Here is a 19,604-nt window from a genome sequence, read left to right as displayed (position 1 = left end):
ATGTCTGAAGTGCTGACAAAGACATAAAACTGCTCTGCGGTCCCCTGGCTTGAGAGCAAAGGAGTTCAGTATTGCTAAACATGCTTTACATTCCTTAACTTGCTGTTGACAACTTTCTTTGGCCACAGACACCATCAGAAAAGGCTACTGCTCAAGCACAACTGTTTGGGAACACTGTCCTGTCTTAAAAAAGGAGATACTAACCAGTGCCTCAAGATGAAGATCTGTACACGAGTGCAGACGTTTGCTAGGTGTTGGTATAGAAGCAGTACAATGTATAAAAAGAAGTCTATGACACCTAAAATACATTATGCTTTTTACTGTTGATATAAGGTGGTGTGCTGGTTGTCAGATTTAATTAAGCACATTTGTGGTTTGCTAAACAGCAAAAATCATGATCGAAGATGTGGAGATCCCAGTGTAAAATTTATTTTGATATCTTTTGTGCAGGTGATTAAGAACCTGCTAAGCACTCTGAAAACACCTTCCTGTTTTGAAATCTTATTTTCCTGATCTTGAAATTACTTTTTGAGGGTAACAGATCTTTTGCATTGGCAATGGGTTTAAACTTAAACAGGGGAAGTTCAGGCTATATGTAAAGATGAAGTTCTTTACTGTGAGGTGAGGGTGGTGAGGCACTGGAACAGGTTGCCCAATAAAGTGGTAAATGCTCCATCCCTGGCAGAGTTCAAGGCCAGGCTGGACAAAGCCTTGGGTGACATGGTTTAGTGTGAGGTGTACCTGCCCATGGCAGGGGGGTTGGAACTAGATGATCTTGAGGTCCTTTCCAACCCTAACTATTCCATGATTCTATGATTTTCTTAACATCCAGCTATAGTCAGGTGGTTGGAAAATACTGCATGGAACTATTGGGAAATGTGTTTTTCATCCCCCTCCCCTTCCAAAATTAATGGCAATACAACAGCGAGGCAAGGCTTTAGCTGCATGGTTTTACAGCCTAGAGAAGAGAGAAGTAGATGGTATTCTTTTTTCTTAGAACTGGCAAACTTTGTAGCATAGAAGTAATCACAAGATGCAGCACCTAAATGAAAAAATATTATTTTCTCTTTTATGCAGTGCAATGGAGCCATTAATGGGACCTGTTGTGGTTTTATTTGTATGATGCTCTGGTGTAATTGCTGCTTGCTGACTTATATAAGGGATTTGATTTCACCTAGGAGGATGGCCTGAATGTTTAGTGATAGCTGATATGGCAGGAAAAAAAAAGCCTCTAAAAATGGTTTATTGTTGAAATGTCTAGGCTTTCTTGCATAAAATCATTCTTAATCTATTTATAGCACTGGAGGCATCTAAGGTGATGTTCTAGTACCCTTTTAATATTTAATGTTAAAGTGTAAAAGGTTTGCTGGACTTGATAACAGATCCTTCAGACACCAGAGAGTGTCTGGAGTATTAAGAGGAGAAATAGCAGGCTGAAGTCCAGCAACTTCTCTGCAAGATAGCTCAGCATCTACTGGATGCCAATACCTAACTTGTAATTAAGTCTAAGTTGTAATTAGGTTTGAACAACTAATTTTGGTATTTCAGATATTATTTGGCTGTTTTAGAAGTTTAGATAAGTTCGCCTGAGACAAATATCCACAAGTTTTCTGAGCTTAGGGAAGTTTTGGACAGTACGTAGGTTCCCACAATACTTAGCTGAATATTGGGAACTAGAAGACTTTTATCCCCGTGCTTTGCTTTTTGTGCTGCTGTGACTGCTGTCCCACCTTCCTGCCTCTGTCACAATAAACACCCTGGTCCCTGATTCCCTGCTGCTACCATTCAGCATCTCATACTAGCAGAGTTACACCCGGGTGATGAATCTCTCATAAGGTCAGAGGTGGGTAAGGTTAGTCCCTGTCCTCACAGGCAACTCTCCAGGTGATCTCATCACCTTTTAAATAGCCTTTTGCAGCAACTGTAAATGTCACAACTTGGGATTTGGGGAGAATTCTTATCCATGACCCATGCATGCAAATGCCTTGTCACCAAGTTTCATTAGCCCTCTGTTAGGGTACATAGAAGCTGAAGGCAGCTGGATGTTCCCTACATCTGACGCAGCACACGAATCAGCTCAGCATGAAGGTATTTCTGTGTCACATTTCCTGCAGAGTTATTTTGGAGGTGATGGAATAAAAACCCTGTTCTTGTCTGCGCTGTGCAAGATCACATCAGGAGTGCAGATAGGAGGACAATTTATTTCAGTTGCAGGAAGAGCTGACTTTGTCATCAGAAGTAAGCTTTAGAGGAACCTACAAATGCTATCCTAAACTTTTACCTGGTGTATTTTCCACTTCAGTAATTTCAATTACAGGGCAAAGTAATTTGACAAGTATTTCACACAGAATTTAGAAGCAGTTTTAAATGTATCAGCCACTAAGTCTCTCTTTATCTGATCTAGTTCAATCCAAACCCTTCCAGGGAGCGGCGCAACCCACACTGCACTGCAGTGAGAAAGACAGAGTGGAAGCTGTTGTGAAAGCAGATGGTTCGGTGCACCACATCTGATTTACAGGCACACAGCTCATGCGAGCATGAAGTATTTACTGCACTCAGGAACTATTCTTGTTTAAATACTTTTACATATTGTCTTTAAGCACCACAGTTCCTATTGTGTTACCAGTAATGAAGATGTATCTGCTTGTGCTAAAACCTTACCGTTGTGAGTACATTTGGGGATATCTGCCTAGAGAGCTCTTTCCAGGCACCACTATCATGATAGCTAAAATTAATTCAAGATAAGGTGACAGAAGTAGCTTGCTACTGGCCTAAATAAGGAACATTGATACTATCTCCTGCCTGCCAAGGTGAGCTTGTGACCTCTGGAGCTGAACGCAGTGGAAACTCTTGGGAGATATTAGGTATGAAAAATTTAATTACTCTTCCTTAGAACTGAAAATAATTCCAACTTAAAGCACACAGAAAAATAGTCGAGTAGTAAGTATTTTAGCAACAGTGTTTTGGACAAGATCTGGCTCAGAAAGCCAAGAAGGGCTCATCTAGTATGGGCAGGTATAGAAATTGTTACCCCCTAGAGTCCTTTTCCTTGCCCTTTACCTTCTCTCCCCACCATTCTTCAGGGATCTGGTAAAATGAAATACAGATCTATGTCAGAGTTTTGTCAAAGAACCCATACAAAATAAAACCCTGTCCTAATAAAACCCTCTTCTTCATTTCAAAATCAAGACATATCACTGCAGAACTTAGTTAATATAACCAAGCTATGTCTGAACGTTGGGTGCAGGTCTCGTTGGATGTTGGAAGTCTGAGATATTCTGGCTGTTTCTGTCCTGACAGAGATGCAGTCAATTTGGCATAAACTGCCATGATAGGACTTGCAAAGAGCACAGCTGTAGCTCTGCTTGCCCTGGTTGACATTGTCTACCTTCAGTCCTGAGGATTCCTTTGAAATGTTTCAGAAGAAACTGACTTCTCTCTTTCGGGGAATTAAATCTGGGTAACAGGGAGGAGGTTTTTCCTTTTTTTAAATGCTTCAGAATTTAAGCTGAAAAACTGTAAAACCTACGTGCTCTGGAGTCAGGATTTCAAACGTGGTAAGAGGCACAATGTGGTGCTTCTACCGCCCTCACAAAAAATCTAGCAAGAGGCTCATTCCCTTTCCAGCTCTGGAGATCACAGTTTATGCCTGTTCAGTTTGGATTTACTCGATAGTGCCTGAGAGAACATCCGCAGTTGCTTCCTCAAACCTCTCTCTCATTATGCGTGTGGGGCTGTGCACAGGCTACACTGGAGCAGAGGCCTCAGCAGAGCTTTCTCTCAGTATTACTTTATGCTCTGGCCTTCAAATGTTGGTATATCTTTCAATATACCAAACATTTGTAATAGCATTTTATTACCTAGGCTATAATTAAAATGTTATTCTTATGTTAATGTTCAATAATACTAATTTTTTTCGTGAAGACAGCTCTGCAGGTAAGCAGGCATGTAGAATGAATGAATCTGGAAACAGAAATAATTCTCTCCAGAGTACATTCTGTGTAGGGAGTGGTACACGAGTGCCACATTGTATAATGAGGAAAAAATGAACACTTTTAAAACAAGTACTCTTGAAGTTAGAGCCCTACCTTAGTTAGGTCACTAGGGTATTTACAGTGTGGTGTAGCTCTGGTCAGTGCTGTTGCTCCACAGAGGTTTTGATGGCCTAGATGTCCATCGACTGCTCCTTCCTGTCGTTTTCAAACATCAAACCCACGTCCTAACCTGCACATCCTTGTTGTGTTCCCTAAACTGTGTCCATGGAATGGTTCACTGTTGTGCCTCACTCATCTGCTAAGAAATAACAGTGCAAGCCTGCCATTAAATAAGGGTTGTTTAATCTGCCTTGTAGGCGCTATGGTACATGGTTTGGAGGCAAGGCAGGAATGTGGTTTAAAAAATCCAATGTTCTTGGTTTCCTCTGTAGGCTCCATCCTATCCTGTGCTTGTTGCTGTCTCTGCTGGAGGTTTTCTACCTCTTTGCGGAGAGGAGGCACCAGGTCTGCCAGGGTCGGAGTGAGCAGCTGATGGCAGAGAAAATAACAGAGCTGCCAGAGGAAAGAAAAGAAGATTGAACAATTACCATTTGTCAGAATAGGTAATGATTGACCTGCATTGTAGCAACCTGTGTTTAGGAGTTGCAGCTATTTGCTCCTGTATTACTAGCCTTGTTCAGAGTTTTTTCAGTGCCCTCTAAAAGGCGTCTGTAATTTGTATCTTCACAAGATAAAACCATTAAAAAATATCTAACAAGACTAGCCTCAGCGAAGCGGAGTCATTTCCCTGTAGCTTGCAGACATTTGAGACTTGCTCAGAGTTTCATGGATTTACAATTCTAAATCCTACTTGCCAGTAGGATCCAAATAGCTGCTTCCAAATTAGAATTCTGTGCAAAGCTACAGTAATTTGGCAAGGAGGGATCTGTCACAGCCTGTTGTTGAATAGAGGTGATAGCACCTCCTTTGCAGTTTCACACGTTCCCTTTGTTTTTGTGGCGAACTTTCCAAAATTAGGTGGCTAATTCTGACAAGGAAAATCTGGCACAAGGAACTTGAGCTAAAATAATCCGGCTACAGCTAAATTCTTTGGAAAGATGCAGGTTACATTTGGAGAGTACTTGACAGCTTCTTTAACGCATTGGATTGGTGTAATCTCTTGGGACGAGTCTCCAGGGGCAAGGAAGCTTTCTAATGCCCTCATTCAAAGTTCTGTCTCCATTAATAACTTCATAGCAAGCTAAGATATTCCATACAACCAGGAGGGCGCAACTTATAAATTAAATACACCTCAGGGAATAACTTCTTATTCAGTTAAAAGCTACAGCCATGTATTTTGCATATGTGAACATTTTGAATGCTTTCTCTTTTATATCAATTTCAGAGAGCACATGAGGGATTTTTAAGGGGCTTTTTTTTTACTAACAAGAGGCTAAACCTGAGCTCTCGTGCTATTAAGGGATGAACATATGTTTTCACATATCCAGTCAGACTACTACAATGGACTTGTTCAACCCGGTCGCTACCTGAACTCTGTGAGGACATTAACACCGGCACATGCATCTTTGCATTTCTTCTTCTTCTCTTTTGATTCAGGTCAAATACCTTGTAACTTGTGTATAAACTGTGTGCATATCAGAAGAGATTCTTTTTGTCCCATTATAATCAGAAAACAAGGCTGAAGGTCTAGCCATTGAATACCAGCTCCCCGTGCTGGAGGAGACAGGTTAGAATTTGTCACCTGAGGATGTGTCTGTCCCTAGAACTCATGGTATTTCACCATTTTTCTTCAAATCAGAAGTCTTAACATACTCCAGGTACAACATACGTCTGTTGGCTTGCACCTTTGTATTCTATGAATAAATCTCTGTTTTCACAGGTTTTTGTTTTTCCATGGTTTAACCATGGCAGGCTTGCTCTCTGTGAGGAAATTAACACCTTAATCAGGCATTAAAGATGAACTTAGAGCAGTGTGGTCATTTGGTGGTGACTGACTTAGACTAAAATGAAACATTTGACTTCTGTAGGAAGAACCTTCACTCATAAAATCAGCAGAGAATTTTTCTTGCAGACGCAAGTGGAAACCTCACATCAGAGTTATGCCTTTGTAATATAATTCAGGAATCGCTGGTTTTCCAGGTCAAAATGTAATTCAGTGAAATATCTGTCCCTAATAATATGGGGGAAAAATTATGCCAGGGAAGATGAGTACTGCCTGTTGAGTAGGGGGAATTGTGATGATTTTGGTTAGACCAAGTGAGCAAAGTGTGCCTTTCCTGCCCATGACCAGTACAGACCAAGTCCACTGGTTCCATTCAGACCAAACCTCTTACTGCAATTTTACACAATTTAATGTGATGTTATTAGACTCCAAAGAAAAATGAATGCGGTAAATTAGGCTGGATGGATGCAATTCCATAACCTTTAATTTTAGTATGACACAGGCTGTAGCATTTGTCAATAGGAATATCTAGAGCTTCTTATGTAAATTAGGAATGTGAAATTGCTGTGTCAAACAACAGTATCTGGTTTGGTGTACAGCAAGCTGTGCACAGATTCTTAGGCTTTTACTTCTAAGTGGAAAACAGCCACACTATATATTTTTTCATTTGTCAGCGTATCTTTTCTTTAAACTATCTAACAAGAAAGTGTTGCTATTGAAACTTAAGGGTTCTCAGATTTGTTTGTTTGTTTCAAACAAGTGAATTTTCTCCCTTTCGAGCCGTCTTTGATTGCATTTCGAGTATTTTCCAACATTCTTTTGAGTATAGGGAATAATTTTTTAAATATCAAGGGCAGATGGACTTATCAAAGATTTGAAGTTGCCTTTGCCTTAGGCATGCATGCTAGACTGGTTATTTAGGCTCTTTGAACCTAAAACAAAGATGGAACAAGCTGGAAACATTCAGTCCATGCTTTCATGTAAGTTGTTGGGGAATTCTATTCTGAGATCCTGGCAGAAATATTCTGGGACCAAAATGTCTGGTAGTATTTTGGTTCTTCTTGGAAACTGAAATAGAGAATACAAAAATCTTGTGAGAGCTTCTTAAACATTTTATTTAAAAATAGATGTTGAAAAGAACATTCCCAAATTTAGCCAAGTGATTCATCTGCTTGCACTGGGGTATCAGCACCGGTACTCCACTTGCTCACAAGCTTTTGTTCCCATAGGAGACCCCCGATGTTTCCTGTATTTAGTATATACATGCAGCTTCCATAGCTAGTGTTCAGGTCGCTTTAGTTTTGCCTCCCTGCTTATTTATTTGAACAACTTACCTGAATTGTTATTTGCTATGGAGTTACTTGCATCAGATGGATTTCTTAATTCCTATTAGGGTTCAGTCATTCCAGCACCACCACTGAAAAAAATATTTATTTACCTTTGGGCAATATCCTGAAATACTGAAGTGAAATAATACAGGAAGCACGTGCAACAATTTTAATTATTTTTATGTGACAACATGCCACTAACACAAATACCAAACTGCTGAACTATTTCTAAACATCTGTAAAAATGTTTTGTGATCAGGACCTTTTCTGGTGCCTAATATCTCTTTCATTGGGCTATACTTGCCTAGAGAAAAAATATCACCGCATAATCCCTGCATTGCATTCAGAAAAGGGGGAAAACAGAGATAGTAACAGGTATTAAATTGGTGCACTGAAAGTCTTATGAGAGAGAGCTGGGATCTCTGGTACTGTCATAGGCAACAGGGTCTTGATTTGGGGAAGATTAATTTAATTCATTGCAATTGAAAATAGAGATGGATGGTGAGAAAGACAGGAAAAAGAACACCCTGAACTAGCTTCTTCCCAACCCCTTCTTCCCAGGCGTACCCAATATACAAACAGACATTCAGTAAACATTTCAAAACTCTCACAATGTCAGTTGTTTGGCACAAATTTATCTTGCTATTTAATTACACAAAGAGCCTCCTGATACATCAACTAAATAAGGGCCCAAGTCTCCAAAAAGCATCCTGCTTTGTGTTACACATCACACTCAGCAAGATGTGACCTGGCTCTGTAATGGTGGAGCCTGTAACTGAACTGATGCTGAATTTCACTGAGGTCTCAGAGTTCTACCAGGAGAACCTGCTCCTCCAGAAAAGCTGTGGTCTGTTGTGTTGCTGGAAATGCCAGGTAGGGCTCAAGTGTCCATGGAAATACCACAGCAGTCTTTGTTCCTATCTCTTTTCATCTCCCTTCAAGGCATGCTGCTTGAATGGGTTTTCTCTCAAATTTCTGCCTGTTTTTCCTGCTCTAGGCACTTTCTCACTAAGAGAAAGTGACGGATTTAAGTACCTCTGCAGCTGACAGGTGACAGAGTTACCTTCTATCTTGTTGGGAAAGATGACCTTTAAAGGTCTTTGCAGAAAAGTATGAATAATAGAGTGCAGATCAATAGGCTTGTCGCAACTTCTTATTGCTGCGGTAGCAGCAGTTCCAAAAGCATGTTGGATGCTTCTCAGACTTACAAAAAACCTTAATCTTATCCAGGAGAACAAGCAAACCATACGATTATAGCAATCACAGCTTAGGAAATACAAAAGTAACATAGGTAGACTTTCTAGTCCGTATTTCTTTTCCCATAGAGAGAGAAAACATGAACGTTTCCAGGTGAGAGAAAATATCTGCTGGGGGGAAAACTTATTCAGAGTACCAAAATGCAAAAAGCAAAGACAAACATGTATTGCTGTTGCTATGCTGTACTTTCACAGCTACATTTCTTTCACTCTATATATACTTTCTGTCTGTCACACTGGAGGTGGTGATGGGTTGCACAGCAGCCGTACCTGAAAATGGGTATCTGAACTGCTTAAAAATGTCACTGACTTCATAGAATGTGTCTTGTTTGCAACAAACTTCATCCAAAGGATTTTTTCTGATAATTTATCATTAGAAGTAGCTGATAAGAATCCACTAAATGCTATGATATAAATCCTATTAATACATTCCTATCAAAATAAGAGTAACTCATTTTACGATTAGTTGCTTTTAAAAGGGGCTTTTATATCTTATATATATTTCTTTTTGTAGGAATAGCTTCTGCAAAAGATACATTTTCCAATCTGAAAAATAAACACAGTAAAGATATTAATCTATTGCTTTACTTTGCTGGGAGATAGCTATTTAAGTGAAGCAAAAGCATGACACCGAATAATAAGCAGCACACATTCATCTTTTCTAGGAACTGGAGTTGTAGCCCACTACAGTTATCAAAAGATGGCATTTTTAACATCTATATAAAATTCAGTGTGCATGGAAAAAAGACCTAGCAGGAAGGCCTTGCAGTTTGTGTGGGGAGGGGAGGAAGAAGTTTTAAAAATGATTTTTCTTTTATTCTGCTGTTTAATGCAATGAACCCACAAAAGCCAAACCGGCATTTTCCAAATATGTTCCAAGATAAGCTCCCTACTTACAGTGGGTGGGGGGTGGGAAGACCGAATTTCTAACAAAGCTGTTATGTCTTTTAAATCATTCTTTGATTTAAGTAGATAAGTAGATACGAATTAGTTTTAAGCTGTGTAAAGGGTCTCTTGCCCTAATGACTCTTCTATTTAATTCTGCTGGCTAATGCTGAGGACTTTGTATTTATTTTCAGCTTATAGCAAGTTGTGAAAGGCAAGCAAAAATTCTTTGAAGCCTTCTTTAATGTGTTGTGAAAGCCTGAAGACTGACTGTGTGTGTGCCTGAGTGGGTGCATATATCTATATAGGTTTTTATGCACATATGTATTTTACACTGGGTATTACTTATTGCCGCTGGTAAAAGGCTTGGAAAATTTGCTGCTGGTAAAAGACAGCTCTACCTGTTAAATGGACAGATACTAATGTGCTTCCTGGAAAAGTCATATATTTTGTTCAGGGAAATGTCACAGAATTGAAAGAAAAATTGCTCCATGGTACTCGGTGTTGCTCATTTCTAGAGAAGGGTAAACCAGAGAGTCATGATATGCACAAATAAGAGCTTTAACATAATTAATGTCCTCAAATCCTTTTAAGCGATTTTTCTTACCTCCTTTGAACTTTTTATTATAGTTTAGCAGAATTGTTTTTTCATAAACACCCATGCAATTTCTGTCTTTCACAGCACGTGGTGCTTTATTAAACACAAAACCCATTGAAAGTCCTAAGCAAGAAACAATATATCCTTGTGTTTGATAGGGAACTGTCAAACCTTTATAGAGCAAATTATTTCCTTCCCTCATCCCTTCCTATCTCTTGAGGTTTGCACACCTCTTATTTTATAATTTTAGGACAACTAGAAGCAATTAGGGAACCTATTGTTTCTCACCACTCAGTTTTCTGCGTTCTCTTTTTATATGTGAGAGAGAACATTTAGAAGGTTACAAACTCTTCAGGGATGGAACAATTGATTATCACTAAGCTATAGTAATCTTGTCTGGACAACATAGCTTTTTGCATATAGATTTCTTGCAGGGAAAGAGTGCCAACTATCTGTGCAATTTCACTCTTAATTTCCAGATAACAGCAGTACAAGAGAGGGGAAAAGCACAAACTCTGTTGTGCCATTTGCTACCACTTAAGCAACGATACATTAGTATGAGAGAAGCATATGTGAATTGCAGCATGACAGCAAGCAAAAAACACCTATCAGGATGAAGGTACTGGGCTGCTAGTAACCATCAACCACAGTTTCAGGGTCAAATTGTCAGACTGGAAGAGACTAAAAAACTATCTGGAACAAGGTGGAAAAATACTGCATTTGAGTTGCTTGTGTTGGTAGTTGGAAAACAAGTTCTTACATGTACAGCAAAGGCAGCTTAGACCAATTGTCAGCTAAAATCATTGCATGCAGCTAATGCGACCCTTAGCTGAGTTTTCCTCTTATGTTAACAATATGAAGACTGTCAATGAAGTGCTCCCTCTGTCACTTCTCTCTACAGAGAAGAAAAAATAATAGCATGTCAATCACAGAGCTGCTGGCCCTAAAGAGTCATACAGTGAAGAAGCATTGGCTCATTTGAGTGACTTTACCAGAGACAACATCTCTTCTGCTCTGCCAGCGTAGCCAGCCAGCCAAACCTCCCCTTTCTCTTTTTTCTTTTTCGTTTTCTTTTTTTGCCTTTTTATAATTTCTTCACAGAAATCTTTACCTTTGGTTGTCTTCCCTCAGTGGTGGTGCTTGTGCATGAACAACATATTCAGAAGGTCTTTCAAGGTCACTATCCTGTCTCATTTAAATTCCCTTTAATACCCTTCCAAGGTAGTGAGCAAACGTTATTCTGCATGAGCAAGTACCTGAAACCAATTGTTCGTGATTCCTCCATAGACTGAGGAAATAGTTACAACAAACTTGCTTTTTCCTGCATTCTTGGGTATCATAGAATCATAGAATAGTTAGGGTTGGAAAGGACCTTGAAATCATTCAGTTCCAGCCTCCTGCCGTGGGCAGGGACACCTCACAATAAACCATGTCACCCAAGGCTCTGTCCAACCTGGCCTTGAACACTACCAGGGATGGAGCATTTGCCACTTCTTTGGGCAGCCTATTCCAGTGCTTCACCACCCTTACAGTAAAGAACTTCTTCCTTATACCTAACTTGGACTTCCTCTGTGTAAGTTTAAATCCATTACTCCTTGTTCTATTGCTATTGATATACACTAGGGTTAAGCGTCATTACTCCAGAAGGTTTGTGCTGTCTGTGCACTTTATGATATGAAATTCTTCAAGAATGAGTTTCTCAGGCTTTTCTGTTCCTTTTTTCTTTTCCTTTCAAGTTCTTTTGATAGATTTTTCTTTTTCTTTTTCTTTGTAACTTTTACTCTTGTACAAATGGATCCTACTCCACTAGTAAATTTACAGCCTCATTTAAGCCAGCCTGTAGCATAGAATTCAATTTAGATCAAATAAAGGGAATGGAAGCTGGTCGCATAATGTTGCAAATAATTTTTCTGTCTGTGTTTGGAAGTAGCGAGTGTATAGTCAGGAGTGACACTTGTAACCGTTGAACAGTTCTTTTAACCGTGCTCTAAATAGGCAGAAAATAACCAGAGGATTTTTACCATCATAAAAGAATCTTGCAACAGATGATGACCTGCCTTATTGTTTCAGGTACTTCAAGGGAAGCAGGTACGCATTTTCTTTCTGGGCATTAGATATTATAATTGGCACAATAGATAGAGAAGCAAAAGTGTAGATCTTGGCAGTGAAAGGAAGAAATGGTAATATTTCACATTTTTGTCTTTCAGAGTGTGTTAGGATTGAAGATGTTTGTGGTTCTTGAGAAAGAACATGATACATTGTTTTAAAAGGAAAAAAAGCCCTCCCTCTTTTGAAGACAGGGTTATATACAAACTGTGCAGAATAGAAGCCTAACGCCAGCAAAAGGTTGGATTCTTATTTATTCCTTGCCACTTTACACTAAAATTTTGCCAGTGTAAGTGTAACTAAACACTGCAATAAACTATACTGTGATTCATACTTGAGCAAGCCCCTGTGGCTGGGGCAGGTTAAGGTTAGCCAAGCATGATCCAAGAGCTGGGTCAGGTAGTTTGATAGGGAATTTCTCTCCAACACCCTGCAACACAGGGAAAAATACAGTTTTATTTTGATTTAGTTGCTGTTCAACATCAGCAAAGGTAGAACTACAGCATGCTCTGGCTATGGTACAGCACTTGTGTTGTGTTAGTGCATTGCAAAAATATACCTGTTTTCCTACTGCAATTCCACCAAGCTCCCCTAAGCCCAAGTGGGTTTTCCCTTTTCCATGCCTTGTCAACAGTAATACTGTGCAGGTCAATCTCATTTACCCATCAGTATGTCTCCCAGTGTCTTTTGATGCAGCTTTGCCTCTCACCTGTGCAAATATAATATGAGTTTAAATATAACCTATAATATAATATAATATAATATAATATAATATAATATAATATAATATAATATAATATAATATAATATAATATAACCTTCACAGCCCCTGGCTGTGCTGGAGGTAAGTGAAGGAGTGCATATGTGAGCAGGGAACACAGCTGAAGTGTGTGTGTGTGTGTGCACTGCACGCACATACTCTGGTTGCCCCTCTAAAATCTATGTTTTTCATATTAAGGTCTGGCTGGTTTTCCGAGAACACTATTCCTGCCTTTCCATTTGGAAGATCAAAGCCTCCTTCTTACTCAGTCTTTTGCATGCATTTGAATTTTATCTCTACTAGCTGGACTGGAGAGATGACTTTTAAATGGTGTCAGCCTGACCCAGGAAAATTACAATGTCAACAGCAAATGTTCTGCAGGTCTGTCAAGGTTAATCTAATTTTATCCTATTTACTCATGTCATTATTTGGCTTGTGATAAATAGGGTTGTACTTTAAAAAATAATCTGAAAGTTTTCCTATTAATGTTTCCTACACATGGAAATTACTCTCCTTGTCTCTTCATTCCCATTTTCACAGCATCACACACTGGCTGGGGTTGGGAGGCACCTCTTCATCTGGTCCAATCCCCTGCTCAAGCAGGGTCACCTGGTGCTGATTGCCCAGCACTCTGCCCAGCTGGGTTTTAAGTATCTCCAAGATGGGGATCTCACAACTGGGTATCACTGGGAAGGGCTTGGCATGGTCTTTTCATCTTCTGCGTCTTTCTCGCTTTTTGCATGCCCTGGCAGGTATTGTCCAGAAGCTTGTGGAATGCTGTTGATAGCAAGATCAGATATTTTTCAGATTTTTTGGTCTTTTTCTTCTTCTTAATTTTCTTACATGGGTTTGCATCTCAGAAGAGGGTTCCTTGCAAGGCATGGCTGATAATAAAGGTGTAAGGAGATGTGGGAGGATCCTCCACTGCTACTTCTACCACTATTGAAAACTGAGAACTGAACATTATTACTGCTTGGTTTTCCCTCAAGCACCAAGCAGATATGAATTAAATGGCATTTTTGTGATATCCTAACATTCCAGGACACAATACATGTCAATGATAATAGATGTGCTAAGTTACTAAAGCTTTCTCATTCAAGGATGCACGAGCTTCTTTTTGAGGTATTATTTATTAACCATGACTTTTACATTTTCTGTTACTTGTAGTTCTCTTAGTTACTCATTCTGAATTTTTAGCTCCTTATTTATCTCTCGAGAAAGCATACAAGGAATTTAATTTTGGCCAGACACACTTTGCTTACCATGTTTGGGCATCATTTTCTGCATATAGAACAAGAACATGATTTGCTCAGTCTACGTGGATGTATAATAGAGGTGCACTTACAAGTGTGTGTGGTAGTAGCCTCTGTTGAAATAAAATTATTTTTGATGATTTTACTACACGTTTTATTAAAAACTTTGTAATTTTCGGGAACCTAGGAAAGGGCACATCAGATCATATCTCCTGGCACATTAGTTTTCTCTTAACATGTTCTGGTAGTTGCAGTGAGGGCATTCATCCTCCTTGAACAATCCAAACCTCTGAGTTTGGGAAGGAAGCAGCGTTAGATAAACTTAACCTGCCACTTCACAGCTCTTTGTCTGTGTGTGTATGCACAGATGCATGTTAGGGGATTGTGCTCCCTGCAGGAGCTGGAGTTAACCTAAAGTATGGCACCATGATAAAATGTTAACATGATCTAATATGATCTCTGGAGATTGTTTATTTTCTTAGCTTTGAGAGTTGTGCACACTATGCAATGCCTTGTCAGGGAGGATAATCCAAAGTAATGGGATTGTACGATGTGCATCACAGAACCATCTCAGTCTCTGGTACAGAGAAAGGAATGTTTCAGTGGCTACCAAAGAAGTGCATAAGGATTCTTTTGGTTTTGGTTTTAATTCAAAAGCTAAACTTTGGTATCAAAATGCCCAAGGTGCTTTTCTGCATTGCACTACTTTTCATAGCTAACAACTCATTGCAAGCTTTTATTGGTAGTCTGGAAAAAATGTGTTTTAATTGATTTCCATATATTTTTTATGCGTACCAAGTACTTTAAATTATAGGTGTTATTAAAATTAATTTGAGGACCAAATATAGTGCAGAATAAATTACTAGATTCTAGAGAAACCATGAAATTCACAGAGGGGATCATCTTCTTGCTCATGATATAAAACACTGAGTCACAGCTTTCCGTATTTTAACTCAAAATAACTGTACACTCTATTGCTATTTTCAGAAGTTGTTGATACTGTATTTCTCTGATAAGAAACAATATATTATTTTTTTTAAATCAGAAGATTTCTTTGCATATGAAAAAAAGCATTTGTTGAGTAATGTTGATTACATTTACCTGTGGGATGCGGAACATAGTGTTTTTCTTTTGGAGTGTTACTCAGCTATCCTGAGAAGGTGAAACATGCAGTTAGAAAAACACGTACTTAGTAGACAGGAGAAAAAGATACAGCAGGGTCCTTTAATGGACAAATATTTGATGGTTTGCCATACTTAATTGCCTAATAGTCTTGTGTTGTGAAATAACAACCGCATGCTCTATCTATAAGAGCAATTATTGTCTGAGATGCTGAAAATAGACCAGTTAATCAATTTACCACTTGTAATTCTATCATTAAGGTAGGTATTTTCCAGGACCTGCTTTTATAATGGCCTTTCTCTATCCTAATGTTTTGTACTATTATTATGTCTTGAGGTAAAGTGTAGTTTGTGAAACGGCAAAATGCAGAGAAGAGCTCTGTGTCCTCCAGCGAAATGTTGAGAAACTGAATCTACTTTTTATTTCCTGATTTCCATTCTGGTCAGATTTTCATGTGCTCTAGGGCCTAAAATCATTGCTTCTGTCTGCTACTTATTACTGTGGTATACAATAATTTTCCCCTAAGTGTGAGCAGAGTATGTGTCTGCTTAGCTTTCTTGCAGTAAATATGTATTTCTAATTCTGCATTGAATTTTATAGCTTCATTGGAAAGGGACAATATAGAATAGTTTCCTGCAATAATCTTTCAAGGTCCAAATCTTGTATTCTGTCCTATCCTTCCTTTCATAGACATATTTCCCTATCCACCTGTCTCCACTTTTTCCCCAGAGAAGAAAAAAGTGTGTTATTAAAGAGAAGGCAGACCTTTTCTGTTTGTTTATGACTACCAGAACATCCCCTTGTGTGCTTCTTGAACTTAATCGTCAGTGCTGACTGTGGTTTAAGTTTGTTTCACTTGCACCTTGGACAATAGAAGAGTGTATTACACCCAGGAGTTCGGAGTCATTTAGAATCCAATTTTCAAGAACAATAAATAAATTAAGAGGTTGGTCTATTGCTCACATTCTTCAGAACCTTAACGGGCATAATGAAAATCGACTCTCCATAATGACAGCCATCTTACTTCTCTCCTTGGCATGTATGCAAGGTGATAAACCTGAAGTCTCTCAGTTACAGCAGGCTCTTTATTTCAGGTGCATTGAACTCCCAGTATCTGCTCTGCCATGACCATTAGCATAAGCCAGTCAGGTGCAGCAAGGGAAGGGAAATGTGAAATTATCACTGTCCCACTGAGAGGTGTTCTCCGCTCTGCCAATTAACAACATGATGTCTGCAGGGACTGTCAGAGAGGCTATGGTGGAAATGGCTTTTGATTGCATGCAGTGTTTACAACTATGAACTAATAGGGATCTTTGTATTGACTACCGATTAACAGGGAGAAGGGCTTTTCCATGAAAATGCAATACATTCCTTCCTGTTTTGCTAGAAACAAACCAGATCTCCTGTTGCAGGCAACAAACTTTCTATGATCAAACCATTGCACATGCTAGTTTCAGTACTGCATCTTGTGCCTATGAACAAGAGGGTAGCGTTGAGCCTACATGTGAAAATTTGATTTGAGGTGGATGTGCATATATGACACTTTTAACATCTGGATTTCCCAGTATCTGTTGTTTGAGACTTTGGAGTCCTGTTTTTCTTTTAAACTGGTCCTGACAAGCTTGGGACGTTTTAATGCTGGTTTTTCTTGTCTCCTTCACACCTTGAACACATCCTGAATGTTATGAGTGATGCAGAGTCAACTGAGTGCTAATTTCTCATTTCTCAGTTTAAACAGATTTTGCCTTCTTCCAGGTGCCTTTGTAGGATCAGCACTGATCTGGATTGTCTTTTTTGGCAGCCTGCTCACCAACAGTCAGCCCATCAACTTCAGCAGTAGCTGAATACTGGGACTGATGACCCCACAATTTAATGCCTGCAAAGTGTTCTGTTTGATTGCCAGTGGTCAAACAATGCATTTATCCTTGTCTTATCAAATGGAGCATGGTTTAGCCCACACTCCAATTACATTGATCTGACAAAATAGTCTTATTTGCAGCTGGCTGAGGATACAAGGATGAATGAACATAGAAAATACTATTTAATAACTACTAGGGTGTGGGAATAGGACAGTTGCTTCAAAATCCTTGTCTAATCCTTGTCTAATACATAAGTATTGTTGTTATATGCAAAATGAAGCATAACAATCCCTAATAAGAGTAAAAATTTTTGCAGTAAACTTTTACATCACATTTTTGCTCGGAATTGCAGAATTGGTTTCAAATGTTTCAATGTAAAACTAAAAAATAGTGAAACCAGAAGCAAAATACCTCTTGAAAAAGTAAATCAATTGTTCTGTGCAATTTTACAAGTTGTTTTCACCTGTTTAATTTTTTCCTATTTTGAGGTGTATTTGAATAGTTACTATAGTTTCAGGTTTTTGTAATAAGGTTTTTTTTAGTTAATAAAGATATTTCATGCTTTTTTGCCAGAAAATTGATTAGAACTCATTTTTACATACTCTAGTAGAAGGAAAATTAAAGTTATGATAAACTCTCATTTAAACTTCTAAAAGTTGTTAGTTTTTCCTTTTGAGAAACTGGGGTCAAATGCTGCGTTTTTATGTTAGCCAAAACTCCAGTAAAAACAGTTCCATATATTTCTGGGGTTTTAATTGATTCAGAACTGCAGGGTGTGACTGTTTGGAAGGAAAAATAAGAAAGTGTTGCTATTTCACTGGGTAGAAACAGTAAAGAAAGACCATTTTGTATGAAAGTCGCCAAGGGAAATCTGAAGCTCATGAAAATTTCTCAGGTTTCAATATCTTTTTTCTTTTTTTTTTTCTAGACTGCAGACATCTCAAATCATTTACAAGCGATGTGGCAGACAAAAACTGCTCAGCTTACAGGCACCCCTCAAAAGATGGAAAGGAAAAACATTTTCCTAGGCTAGTTTGGGAAAAGGTGAACTAAGATTCTTTCTTTTCCCCTTATGTGTAGGCAGTCTGGGAGAAGGATGTTAACCACTGGTCCCTGATTTCTGATCACCTCTATTAGAGAAAAATCCCCATTTCAGAGAAAGTTCAAGACTGTGGGAAATTAACGGATACCACATCCCGTCTTTAAAAAAGGTAAGGAAATGTTTTTCTGCTGATCCGTTAACACTGTAAGTGGTGTCTTCTTTTAACAACTCATTAAGTTGAAGGAAGAAAGGAAAATTTACATAATAATTGATACTGAATTTTTTATTTTGACCTGCATGTTCTAAGTTATAAATCAGAAAAAAGCTTTTTCATATTGAAAGAAGAATGTAACGCATGTGTTCGTGTACTTAAAACTAATTTCTGTGAAGCTTTTCTGTACATTTTGACACAAAAAGAAAATAACTACTGCACACAACATTAAATATTTTCTTTCATTTCAACCACTGATGTTATTCGTAGCCATGCAAAGATTTATGTAGTCTCTGCTCTACCAGGCAACAATCATTTTGCCAAGACAGATAACAGCATGCAGAACGCAGCCGCTGGGAATTAGTGCTAAGTAATAGTCCATTATTTAGGATTTTATCAGAACAGATCTGCACTGTTTTCCTTTCTACCAGGTTTTGGATTAATTGCTTATTTGCAAAATATTTACGACTCTACTTTCTTGCATGCTCCAGTTACAAAAAGTATTGGAAAAAGCCGAAAACAGTTAAAACATACTGTGCTGTGCGTGTTTCCTTTGAAAGCAGAATGACAGCAGCAGCAGTTTTCCAATTCAGATTTTCCTTTTTTTTTTACTTCCTTTTTTTTTTTTTTTTTTTTTTTTTGAGGGGGAGGGGGTGGGAGGGGAAGGGGAAGGGCCTGGGAAGAATATTGGAATTGCAAAGGATAGGTAATAATTTCTTTCTAGAGCAGCCATTCTGGAATGTGTTCCCAGGGCAAACGTGTTCATCAGTGACTTCATCTACAGTCTACACTGCATTTCTATAAAGTAGTTTCAGTGTCTGTCTAATGCAGAAATGCTATCTTTGTTTTTGCACAAAACAATATGGTTCTGTTATTCAAACTTATTTATGTGGTTTAGAGAATCTATCCTGTCTAACCAACATTACCCTGTAAATTAACGAAAGCTATTTGTTAACTAAAAGTCTTGCCTTACTTGCGACTGTCTTCATAGAATGGTTTGTGTTGGAAGGGACCTTAAAGATCACCTAGTTCCAACCCTCCTGCTTCTCAAAATGTACATTTGACTGGTATGTTATGGGCCAAGAGAATGAATGATAAGCAGATATCATTGACAACTCTTCTGAAATTATCAGCTGGAATACACTGGCTTGTTGTTAAGAAAAAAAGGTTCTGCTTTCCTGAGATGGTCATAGTCATGAGGCCATTTTTGTGTCGTAAAAACCTACTACACCTCAGCAGATGGTACA

At 38.6% G+C, this 19,604-nt stretch overlaps 1 long non-coding RNA gene across 1 annotated transcript in view; it reads left to right on the top strand.

Moving 5' to 3' along the window:
* The window catches only part of LOC136022974 (uncharacterized), a 70,169-nt gene that overhangs the window by 38,962 nt on the left and 11,603 nt on the right, over positions 1 to 19,604 (top strand). Inside the window, exon 2 of the long non-coding RNA XR_010616412.1 lies at positions 18,185 to 18,315. This is a non-coding gene — a long non-coding RNA (uncharacterized LOC136022974). The remainder of the gene's footprint in view (positions 1 to 18,184; positions 18,316 to 19,604) is intronic.

The sequence above is a fragment of the Lathamus discolor genome, chromosome 1 (genome assembly GCF_037157495.1).
Source record: "Lathamus discolor isolate bLatDis1 chromosome 1, bLatDis1.hap1, whole genome shotgun sequence".
NCBI lineage: Eukaryota > Metazoa > Chordata > Aves > Psittaciformes > Psittacidae > Lathamus > Lathamus discolor.
Note: the sequence above shows the minus strand (reverse complement) of the source record. Positions and strands in the feature narration are given on the sequence as shown.